The sequence below is a fragment of the Sus scrofa genome, chromosome 10, assembly GCF_054392235.1.
Source record: "Sus scrofa isolate SSC_HxYL_T2T_F1_AM1 chromosome 10, Sscrofa_HxYL_maternal_Yorkshire_Landrace_v2.0, whole genome shotgun sequence".
Classification (NCBI taxonomy): domain Eukaryota; kingdom Metazoa; phylum Chordata; class Mammalia; order Artiodactyla; family Suidae; genus Sus; species Sus scrofa.
Genome location: NC_139392.1, coordinates 84,337,043 through 84,352,860, shown reverse-complemented (window position 1 = coordinate 84,352,860; position 15,818 = coordinate 84,337,043). Strand labels below are relative to the sequence as shown.

The following is a 15,818-nucleotide window of genomic DNA, read 5'->3' as shown; positions in this document are numbered from 1 at the left end:
AGTGCTGGGGGCACCCCACATCCCAGCGCCGATCAAAGAGCTTGACATGCGTTAATGTGCGGAACTTTCATAACAGCCCTCCAAGGGAGACACTATTCTTCTTCCCATCTTACAGATAAGGAAATGGAGGCTCAGAGAGGGGAGGTAACTGGCCCAAAGACACACAGTTTTCTAGAAAGAGGCAGATCTGGGTTTCGAATCCATGCAGTCTGCCTCCAGGGTCCACACATGTAATCTCCCAGCGCCTGGCTTCTCTCTGGGCCTATAATCTACTCAGATAAGAACTGGATTTCAAAAGACTGTCTTATGAAAACATGGGCAAAGGACCTGAACAGACATCTCACCAGAGAAGAGGACAAGTAAGCACATGAAAAGGTGCTGAACATCATGTCATCAGGAAATTGCAAATTAAAACAACCATGAGATACCACTAGCCGCCTCTTAGAAGGGCTAAAATCCCAAACACGGACAACACCAAGGGCTGGTGAGGATACGGAGCAACAATGGAAACTCTCATTTGTTGGTGGTGGAAATGCAAAATGGAACCGCTACTTTGGAAGACACCTCAGCAGTTTCCTACGAAACCAAACGTACCCTTACCCTTCGATCCAGCCATCACGCTCCCTGATGTTACTCCAGTGAGATGAAAACTTGTGTTCACACAAGAACCTGTACCCGAATGGTAGCTTGATTCATACCTAAAGCGATGGAGTTGCTGTTCAGTAGGTGACTGGACAAATAATCTGTGGCACATCCAGACAACGGGATACTCTCCAGCTCTGAAAAGAAATGAGCTGTCAGGCCACGAATGATATGGAGGAACCTTAAATGTGTATCACCAAGGGCAAGAAGCCAATTGAAGTTACGTGACTCCAGCTCTACGGCATTCAGGAAAAGGCAAAGCTATGAAGACAGTGAGGGGACGGGTTATTGCCAAGGGTTGGGGACGGGAGGCCCCCAGGGGATTTTTAGGGCAGTGAAGCTAACTGCAGGGGGTAGGTATCTGTCGTTATACACCTGCTTATTCTACACAAGGATGTAGGATGCTAAGTGTGAAACCAAACGTAAGCTGTAGACTTGGGGTGATAATGAGACGTCACTGTAGGTTCATCAGTTGTAACACATGTACCATCTGCTGCAGAATTGATTGGGGGGGAGGCAGTAATGTGTGGGCACAGGGGTATACGGGAACTCTTTGTGCTGTGAACCAAAAATTGCTCTAAAAAATAAAGCCTAGTGAAAAAAAAAAAAAAAAAAAACAAACCAAAAAAGATTGTCTTTAGGGGCCAGAGAAGACTTTGGGCGAACACTCCCTTTAAGCGCCCCTAGGATCTAACTTCAGCGCTTGGAAAGAAAAAAAAATCCCTAACTTCGACTCAGAGTTCACCAGACCAACGCAGCACCTTGCCAAAGCCAAAGCTATTTGCAGCTTCACAAGGGAGAATTCCACATTAATACACCATTTTGGAATGTGGAGCTGAGAGATGAGAAAGTTTCTAGATGTGAGAGTTGCCGGAGGAGCTTCCTGCTTGTCTGGGCCCAGGGTTTTCAGGACAAGGCTCTGGTGAATTTAGGTCTTCGACACATTTAGTGAGCGAATGGTGTGTGGGCTCATGTCAGGTACCATCTGTGCTTGAGTCAGAAGTGCTTCAAAAAAATCCAAGCTGTTGGTGAAATCAAGAGATTAAACACATGCAGAAACATGAGTGCTGTGTCACCCAGAGGCCTTCTTCAGACGCATCTGATGTGGAGCTAATAAACTCAGAGGCCAAGAGAGTCACTCTGTGCTTGTCTTCTTTCTTGTGTTACAATATCAAGATGCAGAACATGGAAGTTGGCTCAACAAATTGATTTTGACTAACAATTTCAGGGCCTGAAGGGAATAGCTCCAAGGCTCAAAAGAACTTGGATTTGAAGAAAAATTGAAAATACCATTTGTTTTGTAGCTGAGGTGCTTTCCAGGTTGGTATCTTTCTTTGCCATCAAATCCCGCTTCTTTTTTTTTTTTTTTTTTTTTTTTTTTGGCTTTTTGCCTTTTCTAGGGCTGCTCCCGCGGCATATGGAGGTTCCCAGGCTAGGGGTCCAATCAGAGCTGTAGCCACAGGCCTACACCACAGCCACAGCAACGTGGGATCGAGACGCGTCTGCAACCTACACCACAGCCCACAGCCACACCGGATCCTTAACCCGCGGAGTGAGGCCAGGGATTGAACCCACAACCTCATGGTTCCTAGTCGGATTCGTTAACCACTGAGCCACAACGGGAACTCCTCAAATCCCACTTCTGTTCTATCCGGACTACACAAGAGGAGACCTGGCCGCAAGGCTTATAAGCTGGAGTTGTTAAGTTCTGTCTGTAAGACTCTGAGAGCAGAGGCCGTAAGTCTGCTGAGTAGAAGCTCTTTCACTGTCTGTGTAGAAATCCTGGTTGTCAGTGAGAGCAGAGGAAACTCACTTTTTTAGTTCCTGATTTCTATTTTTGTTTTCTTTTTCTTTTTTTCCTTTTTTACAGCTGCACCTGTGGCAAGTGGAAGTTCCCAGGCTAGAGGTTGAATTGGAGCTACAGCTGCTGGTCTACGCCACAGCCACAGCAACGCCAGGTCTGAGCCACGTCTGCGAGCTACGTGGAAGCTTGTGGCAACACCGGATCCTTAACCCACTGAGCAAGGCCACGATTGAACCTGCACCCTCATGGATACTAGTTGCATTCTTAACCTGCTGAGCGATAATGGGAACCCCAGTTTTCTTTAAAGGGAACTTCTTCTGGATCCTTCTCCCCTTGTGAATGGATCAAACATTAGAGATAAACTCACTGTCCAAGACCCACATTTGCTTTTTGCTTAGAACAGATGAAAGAACACCCTCCAAAATTCTAAGTGTTTTTTTTTTTTTTTTCTCCTTCTGATTTTATCACTGCTTTAGATGTAAATTACTTGGGGCTCAACTTTTGCTCCCATTATTTACTAGACAGTTTTCCACAGTGACGTGTTTATACTGTTCCCTAAGGACCACTTATATCCTGTTTCCACGAGCAGCTAGTTTTTGGAACGGAAAAGAATGTGTAGAAAAAAACATATAATCTTTTGACTTCTTCAAGAGTACTTATTGGGAGTTCCTGCTGTGGCTCAGCGAGTTAAGGACAGAACAAGTATCCATGAGGACTCGGGTTTGATCCCTGGCCTTGCTCAGGGGGTTGGGGATCTGGCATTGCTGTGAGCAGTGGTGCAGGTTGAAGACACAATCTGTTGTGTCAGAGCCCACACTGTTGTACTTATTGTCGGTGAGACTGGCCTTCTTTGGGTGGAGAGGGTCGTTTGCTCCTGCGGGTTCGTGGCAAGCACGGGGAGCAGACCCTGTTAGGAAACAAAGGAGACCTTCCTACATCGTCTCCAACAGGAAAAGTGAAACACGTTTTCAGTCTGCTCTCAAAAGGCCGACTTTCTGGAAAATCCGAGTAGGATTTCTCTAGGACTCTCCTTCGGAGAGGCTCAAGGACACAGTTATCATTTGAACTACTCGATCATCTACATAAAATGAGCAGCAAAATTGGTTTTTAAGAGGTGGATATTTCTTTATTACGCTAAGCCATATGGAGGCTACTTTGAAAATACATTAAGATGGGAACTCCCACTGTGGCTCAATGGAAATGAATCCGATTAGCATCCGTGAGGACGCAGGTTCGATCCCTACCCTGGATCAGTGGGTTGAAGATCCAGTATTGTGGTGAGCTGTGGTGTAGGTTGCAGATGAGGCTTGAATCCTGTGTTGCTGTGGCTGTGGTGTAGACCAGTAGCTACAGCTCCAATGGAAGCCCTAGCCTAGGATTCTCCATATGCCGAGGGTGTGGCCCGGAAAAAAAAAAGAAAATACGTTATGATGAAACTATGAGATGAGCATTTTTACTGGGAGTTTGGGGTTAGTAGATGCAAACTATTACATTTAGAATGGAGAAGCAATGAGATCCTGCTGTACAGCACAGGGAACTATGTGAAATCGCTTGTGATAGAACATGATGGAAGATAATGTGAGAAAACGAATGTATGTATGTATGATGGGGTCACTTTGCTGTACAGCAGAAACTGACAAAACATTGCCTGTCAATTAGTAGTAATTGCTTTTTAGGGCCCTGCCTGTGGCAAATAGACGTTCTCAGGCTAAGGGTCGAATCAGAGCTGCAGCTGCCAGCCTGCACCATAGCCACATCACCTCGGGATCTGAGCCGCGTCTGATGTAACCACAGTTCACGGCAATGCCGGATCCCCAACCCAATGAGCAAGGCCAGGGATCGAACCCAAGTCCTCATGAATACTAGTTGGGTTCGTTACCACTGAGCCACAATGGGAATTCCTAATTACAATTTTTTTAAAAGGAAAAAAAAAAGAGAAACTATGAGATGATATTTTTAATCAACAGGGGAAATGAGTAGCCCTTTCACCCTCCAAAGCAGTCCACAGGCCAGCCCCTCATGCCGGGGCTAGGTGCTCAGCCATTGGGATGAGGCTGTACAACCGCAACCGTCCAGATTCCAGGCTGTGGTTCATGATGACAATGCCTGTCACTGTCCCTGTGAGTCCTCTGGGAGGAGTTCAGTAACTGGCAGCCCAACAGCCTCAGTTGATAGCTGGAATGACACTGGGAAGTTGACCCATCAAGATAGTCTTCTCGGAGTTCCCTTGTGGCACCATGGGTTAAGGATCCAGCATTGTCACTGCAGTGGTTCTGGTCAGTGCCATGGTATGGGTTTGATCCCTGGCCCAAAAACTTCCACATGCTGCAGGCTCGGCCAAAAAAACCCAAAAGCATCGTTTTCCCTGGAAGCTCATGGTTGTGATGCCTCTTGTCAGGGTTCACATCTAGGTATCATGCGGATCCTATTACTGGGTGGCCCAGGGCAGAGCTCCCGAGCTCCCCTCTGGCTAGGACTGGTCTGGAGTGAGGGGCTGGCAGAACCCGGTGAGAGCAGGGCTGGAGAGGCCGGACGGCTGCTGGGCAGGGGGGCCTCCGGGCTCTGCCCTGGCGCCCCCACTTTGCTGACTCCAGGGCTCGGCTGCCCCAAATCCTCCTCTGGACATTCTGCCTTTCCCAGAACCTCCTCCTCGCACTGCACCGTCTTGTGTTATTTTGAATTGGGCTGTTGGCCCTGAGTCAGCAAACACTGCTTTTGGATTCATGGTGATGCGGCTGCCCCTCTTTTCTTCTGTCTCTCATTGTCACTGCAAGACGTGACGCACAGAGAGCGAGGGCTGGGCCCTTGGCTGGTGCCTGGTAACCACAGATTGGTGGATAGATGGATCGATGGATTGAGTGACTGGTTGGAGCTCCCAGCTCTTTGCTCCGTTCATGGCCATGCATCCCCCCTAGGAACAGGGTGATATGCAACGTGCATTTGGGGGTGGGCTCTCCTGCAAGCGGCCTAGTCTCAGAAATCTCTCCCTCCAAGTCCAGCACATATTTGCATGATTAAATCCCGAGGAGCATCAAAGGACTCAAAGCCTCAGGGCTGCAAAGTCAGGGGGAAGAGAGTTCATTGGTGGTAGGTCCAGGCTGCTTTCTTCTCTGGCTCAGGGTCCTCTGCAACCAAATGGAAATAAGTCCCAGCGCCCGCTGGTCAAAAATATGGTCAATATCCCCCTCTGAGCTTCAGTGTCCCTGCTGCGAGGGAGCTGGCAACTCTGCACATTAGAACAGCACAGAGAGAGGCTAATTGCACTGGCTTGTTCTGTTTTGGGCCATGCCCATGGCATGCGTAAGTTCTGGGGCCAGGGATTGAACCCTCACCACAGCAATGACACCAGATTCTTAACCCACTGTGCCACTGGGGAACTCCTCCAGGATTTTTGGTTTTGTTTTGTTTTTAGGGTCACACCCATGGCATATGGAAGTTCCTGGGCTAGGGCTGAATCTGGGCTGCTGCTGCCAACCTACACCACAGCCACAGCAACACCAGATCTGAGCCTTGTCTATGATCTACACCATAGCTCATGGCAACACTGGATCTTAACCTGCTGAGCAGGGCCAGGGATCGAACCTGCATCCCCATGGATGCTTGTTGGGTTCGTGACCCGCTGAGCCACAACGGGAGCTCCTCCACTGGTATTTTTGACATTGCATTGTTTATCTTTGTCTTTAGGTTTAACCTGGAATATTGAGGACCTGACTTTCATTCTACGCCAGCAGCATTTTTAGCTGCATCCCTGTACTTGGAGCTGACGCTGTACGTGTATTTTTTTGATTTTTGAATGCACTGTGCCTGGAAAAAATAATTTTTTTTGGTCTTTTTGCCTTTTCTTGGGCCGCTCCTGTGGCATATGGAGGTTCCCAGGCTAGGGGTCCAATCGGAGCTGTAGCCACCGGCCTACACCAGAGCCACAGCAACGCGGGATCCGAGCCACATCTGCAACCTACACCACAGCTCACGGCAACGCCAGATCCTTAACCCGCTGAGCAAGGGCAGGGATCGAACCCGCAACCCCATGGTTCCTAGTCGTATTCGTTAACCACTGCGCCACGACGGGAACTCCTGGAAAAAATAATTACACAGAGGAATGTTCTTTTTTTATAAACTCTTCTCATACAGTGAAAGACAGTTTGGTCAGGCTAATTGCTAAATTAAGTTTGCCCCTCACCAAGCTCAGCTGGTTAATTTTAAAGGTTTTCGACCATTGACATTTTAGGAGTATTTAACCAGGCAAATAAATGCTCTTAAAATAGAAGTCTTATGATAACCACCCTCCAAGGCAGATAAGTAAAAATATGCAATGTATGCCCACAAAGGGAAAAATTATAGCCTATACATATGTATACATATACATATCTCCTTTTAGCTGAAATCCTATAATTTATTGTACATGATTATAGAATAGAGCAAATAGGAAATGGCTTAGGCTCTGATGAAATTTTAGCAATAAAATATGTTGGAGTGGCCGGTAGCATGCATAAATAAAGTTTAAAAGGAACTTCCCTCCCTGATGTTTAAGCAATGCAGATACACACATTCTGCTTCACTGTTTTTGAATGAATACAACTGAGATGAATTTGGGCTTCACCTCTAATAGCCAAGACCTTCTTTAGCTATAAAAATAGTCTTTTCCAAAAGATTTCAAAATTCACTTCCCATATACCTGAAAAACATGAATGTACATTTGGTCAGTTTTCTTTCTGTGATAATAAAATGATCTGTTCTCTAACCTCTCATTTTTATCATTGGCAGGAACGTGACTGTACTCTAACCAAAAAGACGTGTTAGCAATTGGCCGTGTCTCTAAGTGGCCTGTGGTTTTATAGGAGCTTCATCTGAATCTCTGATTCATTTGTTAAGAAGTTAGCTAACGTCTGGAGTTCCCATCATGGCTCAGTGGTTAATGAATCCGACTAGGAACCATGAGGTTGCGGGTTCAATCCCTGGCCTTGCTCAGTGGGTTAAGGATCTGGCGTTGCTGTGAGCTGTGGTGTAGGTTGCAGATGCAGCTCGGACCCTGCGTTGCTGTGGCTCTGGTGTAGGCCGGTGACTACAGCTCCTATTCGACCCCTAGCCTGGGAACTTCCATATGCCACGGGAGCGGCCCAAGAAAATGGCAAAGAAGTTCAAAAAAAAAAAAAAAAAGTTAGCTAACATCAGGGAGGCAGCTGTGGCCATCCTGGGGACTGGGTTGGTCTGGATAGAGCCTGGGCTCTGCTGCACAGCATGTGACCGATGAGCCTGGGGTTTCTGGGCTGCTCCAGAGCTGGTAGCCGTGGGCAGCACCCCTGTCCATGGTGGGCCTGAGGTTTGATGCCGAGAATTTGGTCTCTTGCCTTGTCACTCTATTTTCCATAATGTTCCCTTATTTCCTCAAGAGGTCTAGAGGAGGGTGGCTTTGGGGCTGGCTCCACACTGTCACCAGGGGTCCCCGTTCTTTCCTCACTCCTAGCCTCAGCAAGCACTCTGGCTAGTCACTTGGCAGGTCCAAGCCTCACATCCAGATATGGCAACTCGGGTGGAAGAAAAATGATTGTTCTGCCACTCGTGACTCTTTCTATAAACAAGAAAATGTTTCTGAGAATTCTCTCCCCATCTCCAGAAGACCTCCCCTTATATCACAAGTGGCCAGAAACAGGCACAGGGACATCCCTAAATAAATCACCACGGAGGGGGTGGAACCATTAGCACCGGCTTAGGCACGAGTCACAGAGGAGAAGCCTGGACCTGACCAAAGTAGGGCTTGCTTGGCAAAGAAGAAGCGGGGGTGGTGGTGGCTGGCCAGGCAGCAGTATGTTCCACGGGCTGACACTTCTGTGGTTTGCTTTGGAAGCCTTTCAGTTCTCATTAGGGGGGAGGAGGTGGCGTGCCATGCCGAAGTTTCTGGGCCAGGGATTGAACCCACGCCACGGCAGTAACCAGAGCCCCAGCAGTGTCAACGCTGGATCCCTACCCTGCTGAGCCACGAGGGAGTTCCCTCTCTTTTCTTGTAAAGATGGTTTCCATGGGCTTTAGTTGCTCCATGTCCTCAGGGAGCATGAGCGCCTCAATCCCTGTCCTTTCACAAGCCTCACAAAGAACACGCTGAGCCTCGTGGTCAATCCTAGCAGCAGGAGCGGCCTTGGAGCTTCCTCTGGCCACCAGCCCTGCTGTGTGATCTGACACCAGCTGCTTCCTCTTTGCCGCCTTTTGTGCACCCTCAACAGCTTGTGGGCTGCAACTTTTGCTCCAAGACTCCTGTGCCCATGAGCACACTGGCTAAGGATGCAAAGATTCTTCACAGACGTGTCTCACGGGGACCAACTTTCTCCTAACCAGCCGGTCTCCCATGTTTGTGAGTTGGACTCGGAATGTTCCAGTGGAATGAAATCACTTTTAGTCATGTTTGTTCTTATGGCTTAAACCTAGGTAAACATTTCTTTTTTGTTTTTTTCTTTTTACAGCCGCACCTGCGGCATATGGAAGTTCCCAGGCTAGAGGTCAAATCAGAGCAGCAGCTACGCATATCACAGCCACAGCAACGTGGGGTCTGAGCTGCATCTGCAGTCTTCGCCCCAGCTTGCGGCAATGCCAGATCCTTAACCCACTGAGTGAGGCCAGGGGTTGAACCCACATCGTCACAGATACTAGCTGGGTGGTTCCTAACCTGCTGAGCCGCGACAGGAACTCCGTCCATCATTTCTTTATCTCAAGTTTGTTGGTGCCATGAAGAAGGCAGAGCTTTTGATGTATTTCTGCAGAGCATAAAGTGTCTTTGGATTTTGTTGTAAAGATGGCACTAGCCTTCACTGTACTCAAAAATAAAGCAAGCTGTTATTTTAAAATGGATTTTCCCCCTGATGCACCTCAGGGTTCTGATGAGACTGCACCTCCAAGCCCAGATCTCGGAAACAGATCTTCCAGCACAGTCTCCTGTGGTTCTCATTTGCGTGTCTTCCTTCTTCTGCCCACAGTGGCCGAGGCTGCTCCACACTGGAGGAGAGGCCCTTGGCAAGCTCGCTTTCCCTCCGTGCCCAGCTGCTGTGGCCAAGAGTGTGTCTCTGGTCTTGGAAGCCTGCTCCAGCTGAGATCCACGAAGAGGTTGCAGTCTGTTCTGGACAACACACGGCTGGACATCTTCCAGTTTTTTCTACCTTGTTTGTGCCTATAAACCTGGAATGTTTTTCCCCTGAAAATCTCCCATGCAACCACCTCCTTGTCCCCTTTCCTCCCTGCTCCTATCACATGTCACTCTGGGCCCGGTGCTGTACACGCAGCCCACAGCCCCCGTGAGAATAAACTGAAAAACAAACCAGCGACAATGCCAAACACCCTTCAGTCCTGAATATTGGAACGTTCTCCCTGGTGTCACCCAGGCCTGGCAGAGGGCTGAGGCCCTGGGCTGACGATGTTTCCCTGAAGCCAGGACCCATCAGCCAACCGAGTCTGGCCTGACACCAAGAGGGGACTTCTCCCAAAGGGTGGTGACAGCAGAGTTCTATCCACCGGATCCCTTTTCAGGGTGCACTCTGTCCAGGCACAGGGCTCTGGGCCCACCTGCAATTCTTGGCACTGAGACCCAGGCTCCCACACACGTGTTCAACCCAGAACAGCCGAAAGGGGCGGAAATCCCTGCAGTCCTGGACAGTGAGTGTGCACTGAGGACCCGGCCGGCCTGACTTGGATGAGGAGCTGCTGGGACTCTGTGGCCTCACACCCGCTCCAACCAACCGAGCTAGACCCCAGGGACGCCCGTTCCCCAGGGTGCCCAGCCAGGCTCCCAGGCAAGCTGTGTACCGTGAGGGTCACCTGATGCTTACAGGCCCCAGAGTCTCAACTGCTGGGATTGTGAGTTTGACCTAAACGTCCAGGGAGCGGCAGCAACAGAACAGCAGCATGTTCCCACGAAGGGCGTCGTGTCACCATGATGACCCAGCCCAGAAATTAGTGCGTCTGAGTGGGCGCCTGTCACAGGAGGGGTCTGGTGAACCAGGGCCAGGGTGGCCCAGATGGGGGAGGTGCTGGAACTGTGTGGAACTGTTAGATGCCACCTGAGGAGGAGAGGTCGTGGGGCAGAGAGGGGCCCTGGGCTGCTGGCAGGGGGTGGGTGGGGAGGGCGGGGAGGGGTGGAGGTGCTTCCTGAGCCAGGCCTGTGCTGCTCCTGCATTTGGGAGAGAAACTGGCCAAATACTGCAGTCAGACCCGAGGCCCTGGGTTCGCCTAAGATAACTGGGCCAGAATCCGAGGCTACTGCAGTTGCACTTCCTGAAGAGCGACCACAAAATCACCCCCAGATGTGTTACATATTTAGTTTTTGGAAAGAGGGATCTGTTTCTCATGGCTTTTGCATTAATAAATAACATTGAGTTGTAATTTTCTATATCAAAGCATGTAATCTCAGGCTTCAAAATCAGTGTTATGTTTCATAAATTAATTCCTGAGTTTTCCTTCGTTCTTAGGCTCTGGAACGATTTCAGCAAAGTTAAATACTACCTGTTTTTTAAAGATTTGGTAGAATGCCCCCGGGAAATTAGGTATTTTTAAGGGAACACTTCGACAACTCTCTCTTGTTTGAAAACCAGTCTGATCTGATTTTTTTTTCTCTCCTGGGGATCAATTTTGCCAAATTATATATTCAAAGAAAATTATATATGTTTCATCTAACTTTTCAAATATACTTTCATGGAGTTAGGTAAAGTAGTTCCTTATGATTATTTTAATTTAACGCATTTTTGTGGTTATTTTCATTTTATTGTTTCTTATTTTGGGTATTTGCATTTATGCTTTTTTTTTTTTTTTTTTTTTTTTTTTGCTTTTTAGGGCCACACCTGCAGCATATGGAAGTTCCTAGGCTAGGGTTTGAATTGGAGCTACAGCTGCCTGGATGCACCACAGCCACAGCAACGTGGGATCCAAGCCACATCTGCGGCCTACACCACACCTCATGGCAATGCCAGATCCTTAACCCACTCAGAGAGGTCAGGGATCAAACTCACATCCTCATGGATACTAGGCAGGTTCTTTATCACTGAGTCACAATGGGAACTCCCTGTATTTTTGCTTTTTAAACAATTACGTTAGCTAGTGCTTTATCTATTTCTTTGTTTTTCTCCCCAAAGGTCTAACTTATTTATTTAACTCTTTTTTTCTGTTTGTTTTCTAAGTTAGAAAATTCTGGTTTCTCTCTCATTATTTCCTCTTCTCTACCTTCCTTCAGTTTATTTTCTTGTTCTAGTTTAAGCTGGATATTTGATTCATTTATTTTTCTTTTTTCCTTCTTACATACTTATTTAGACCTAAGAATTTTCCTCTGATTTCTGGTTAGCAGTATCTCAGCAATTAACGTGTAGGAAATTTTTTTTTGTTAGTGTTACCTCTAAGAGTTCTACAATTTAGGTTTATTTTTTTAATCCAAGAGTTGAGGGCTTCTTAAAAAAAAAGTAAACTTTAAGATAAAAATTTTAAATTTCCAGATGAAAAAGAAATCTTGTTACCTGATTTTTAAAATTAACTTACAGGGAGTTCTCATTGTGGCTCAGTGGAAACGATTCCAAATAGTATCCATGAGGTCCCAGGTTCAATCCCCGGCCTCGCTCAGAGGGTTAAGGATCCAGAGTAGCTATGAGCTGTGGTGTAGATCAAAGACGCAGCCTGGATCCCGTGTTGCTGTGGCTGTGGTATATGTAGGCTGGCAGCTGCAGTTCAGCCCTAAAAAGAAAAAAAAAAATTAACTATAATTTTATTGCATAGTGACCAGAGAATATCACCAGCACTATTTCTACTTCACGGAATCGAGGTTTTCTTTATGACCTAATAATATGGTCAAATTTTCTGAATGGTCTATTCTTGAATATTTTTTTTTTTTGTCTTTTTGCCATTTCTTGGGCCACTCCCAGGGCATATGGAGGTTCCCAGGCTAGGGAACTGTAGCTGCTGGCCTACACCACAGCACACGGCAATGCTGGATCTGAGCTATATCTGCAACCTACACCACAGCTCACGGCAACGCCGGATCTTAACCCACTGAACAAGGCCAGGGATCGAACCCGCAACGTCATGGTTCCTAGTCGGATTCGTTAACCACTGCACCATGACGGGAACTCCCTTGAATATTCTTGAAAATAAAAATACTCTTTATGTGTAGAGGGTTTGATACATATATTAATCAGAGCTATCATGTTTATTATCTGTTATATGAGAATTCTATACTGGTTTCATTTATCCACCTAACTTGTCATAATCCATACAGACAGGGATGAAACCAGCGTTTTCTGTTTATTTATCCTTTTATCTCCTATAATTTCAAGTTTATGGGAGCTATTGCTTTGTTATTTGGTGCTTAGCTATTTATAACTGTTATATCTTCACCATGAATCACACCCTTTAGCTTTATAAGGTGTTTTATTGGTCTTGCTTCATCATTTTTTTGGCCTGAATTTCAACTTACCTAAAAAACTAGGACCTCTTCTTCCTTTAGGTGTATTTTCCCCCTAATCTAGCTTTTCTTACCCTTTTATTTTCAATATTCAGATTTGCTTTAGTTGTGTCCCAGGTATAAAGAATTCAGTTCTGCCTTATACATTAATTTGTGTTTGCTAGAGCCAAGAGACAGAGATGAGCCTGATAACAATTTCTGAGCTTCTGGACTCAGCTTGGTCTGCAGCTACCTGTATTCCAGTCTTCGCAGAAAGATCAACCAACAAATTCTTGTTTTAGAATTAATCTAATTGGTACAGGATCCATGGAGCGTATGGGCAGCCTGCTGGCTGTCTTTGAAGCACAGGAATGTAGTTTTCACCTTGACTCGGTGTTGGGTGGCCAATGTCAAGTTAATGCATCCTGGATTTTGCTATCTTTATAATAGCTCTATGTTCACCTGTCCCGACCCACCTATCATGTGGCAAATTTAAATAAGATCCTCAAAGCACAACAGCAATGCTTATTTTGTCCCTAGGATATTGGCAATGCAGTTCAACATTTAAAAACAGCAACAACATTATTGGAGGAAGAAGTATGAATCATATTCCCCCAAGAGATTTAGACTCTTCCGTAGAAATTTCACATATGGATCGCTGTGCTGGTGATCCTGCAGCTTAGGGACAGAGGCTCATGAAAAAATGGAAAATGACCTTAATCCGAGTCCCTGGGAGATTCTGGGAAGCTGGGTAGATCTTCGCTGTTTACCAGGATGAAGCATCATGATTTGCTTACTCAGCATCCGTCCGCCTTCCTCCTGCTAACAGCTCTAATTTTGTTGAGAAACCTATAAACCCAGATTTTAGGCATTAGAGAGCTAATCTAATCTTTGAGACCAACAGACTCAGCTAAGTAAATACATAGGTTAATTAATTAATTAATTAAGAGATACCTTCTGAAGCATGATATGACTTCCTGATTTAAATATTTACTTATTTTTGGAGTTCCCGTCGTGGCGCAGTGGTTAACGAATCCGACTAGGAACCATGAGGTTGCAGGTTCGGTCCCTGCCCTTGCTCAGTGGGTTAACGATCCGGCGTTGCCGTGAGCTGTGGTGTAGGTTGCAGACGCGGCTCGGATCCCACATTGCTGTGGCTCTGGGGTAGGCCGGTGGCTACAGCTCCAATTGGACCCCTAGCCTGGGAACCTCCATATGCCGCAGGAGCGGCCCTAGAAAAGACAAAAAATAAATAAATAAATAAATATTGACTTATTTCTGCCCCCATGTCTCACCCATGTTAAAATTAAGCTTTCATCTGTTTTTCTCATTGTGCCTGACACACCGTAATCATCAGTAACATGTAACAGAGGTCCGAGTTCCCACTGCGGCTCCGTGGTAACGAACTCGACTAGCATTCATGAGGACAAGGGTTTCATCCCTGGTCTCGCTCAGTGGGTTAAGGATCTGGTGTTGCCGTGAGCTGTGGTGTAGGTCGCAGACATGGCTCAGGTCTGGCATTGCTGTGGCTGTGGTGCAGCCCAGCAGCTGCAGATCTGAGTCAACCCCTAGCCTGGGAGAGGAAGAGGCCCTAAAATATATATTACACACACATATATAATATATATATTATATATAATTCATATATTAAGCGTATATTATATATATGAATTATATATAATATACGCTTAATATATAATATGTATTATATATATTTAAATTTATAGTACATATATCTATAAAAACAGATGTCCATCTGCCATCTTCTGTGACGTATTTCTCAGTTGGCTCTGGACTCAGAAAAGAAAGATTGTTATTTACCTGCTTCCTAAAACTCTAACCGCCATCTCCTCCCACTGAAGATAATAATAACAACAGCACAGTAATAAACCGTAAATTGGCCAACATTTATTGGATGTTGCCATGTGCCAGGGTTACTGCACTGAAAGTGCTTATCGAACAGGATAACTGGTAATTCTCATAATAACCCAGGGAAGTGTTTATTATTTTTATTTGCCTTTTGGACGTGAAAAAACACAGGCAGAAAGAGGCTAAGCAATCACCCACAATCACACAGCTAGTACGTGGCACAGCTGGGTTTTCTCTTTGTTTTTGTTTTTCTTGTCTTTTCAGGGCCACACCTGCGGCATGTGGAAATTTCCAGGCTAAGAGTTGAATTGGAGCTGTAGCTGCCGGCCTACACTGCAGCCACAGCAATGCCAAATCCAAGCCAAGTCTGCGACCTACGCCACAGCTCACGGCAATGCTGGATCTGTAAAACTCTGAGCAAGGCCGGGGATCAAACCTGTGTCCTCATGGATCCAAGTCGGGCTTGTTAACCGCTGAACCGCGATGGGAAGTCCCACAACTGGGTTTTGAATTCAAGTAATCTGACCCCCAGATCATGGCCTCACCCACTCCTGCTTCCATCCTTGTCTGGCTCTAGTCCATTCTTCACACAACTGTCTGAGTAATTTTTGTTTATTTGGCTTCGCCCAAGGTTTGGGGAAGTTCCCAGGCCAGGGATCAAACCTGAGCCACAGCAGTGACAATGCCAGGTCCTTAATCTGCTGAGCCACCAGGGAAGTCCTGAGTAATTTTTTTCAAGCTGGATTTCATCAGGTTAGTTCTCTGCTGTAATTCCTTCAAGGTATCCCCACGACCCTTAGGGGAAAAGACAGGCAAACAAACAAACTAAACCTTTGATAGGGTTCATAGGACCCTGCCACATCCTTCTCAGCGTCATTGGAGCCATTTACTCCTCACTCTTCCGGGGCCAAACTCATCGGGCACATCACTTGGCTTCCTGCCACAGGACCTGTGCATATGCTGTGTTCCTTACATCGAAGCCTCTCCCCATACCACTGGTTCTTCAGGCTTTGTTTAAATTCCACAGTTTTAGAGAGGCTTCTCTGAGCCCCTCTTTCCCAAGTCCAATAGTATCTCTCTACTCTTGTGTCTCATTTT

At 46.5% G+C, this 15,818-nt stretch overlaps 1 long non-coding RNA gene across 2 annotated transcripts in view; it reads right to left on the bottom strand.

Moving 5' to 3' along the window:
- LOC106505191 (uncharacterized) overlaps positions 1-13,700 on the bottom strand; it is a 31,176-nt gene extending 17,476 nt beyond the window's left edge. The window contains exons 1-3 of one of the 2 annotated variants that reach the window (XR_014818082.1): positions 13,567-13,700; positions 11,954-12,145; positions 601-779 (exon numbers count right to left, since the gene is read on the bottom strand). This is a non-coding gene — a long non-coding RNA (uncharacterized LOC106505191). Of the gene's footprint in view, positions 1-600; positions 780-11,953; positions 12,146-13,566 lie in introns of those variants that run through there. The other variant, XR_002336408.2, reaches the window with a different exon arrangement.
- Positions 13,701-15,818: the final 2,118 nt, after the last annotated feature.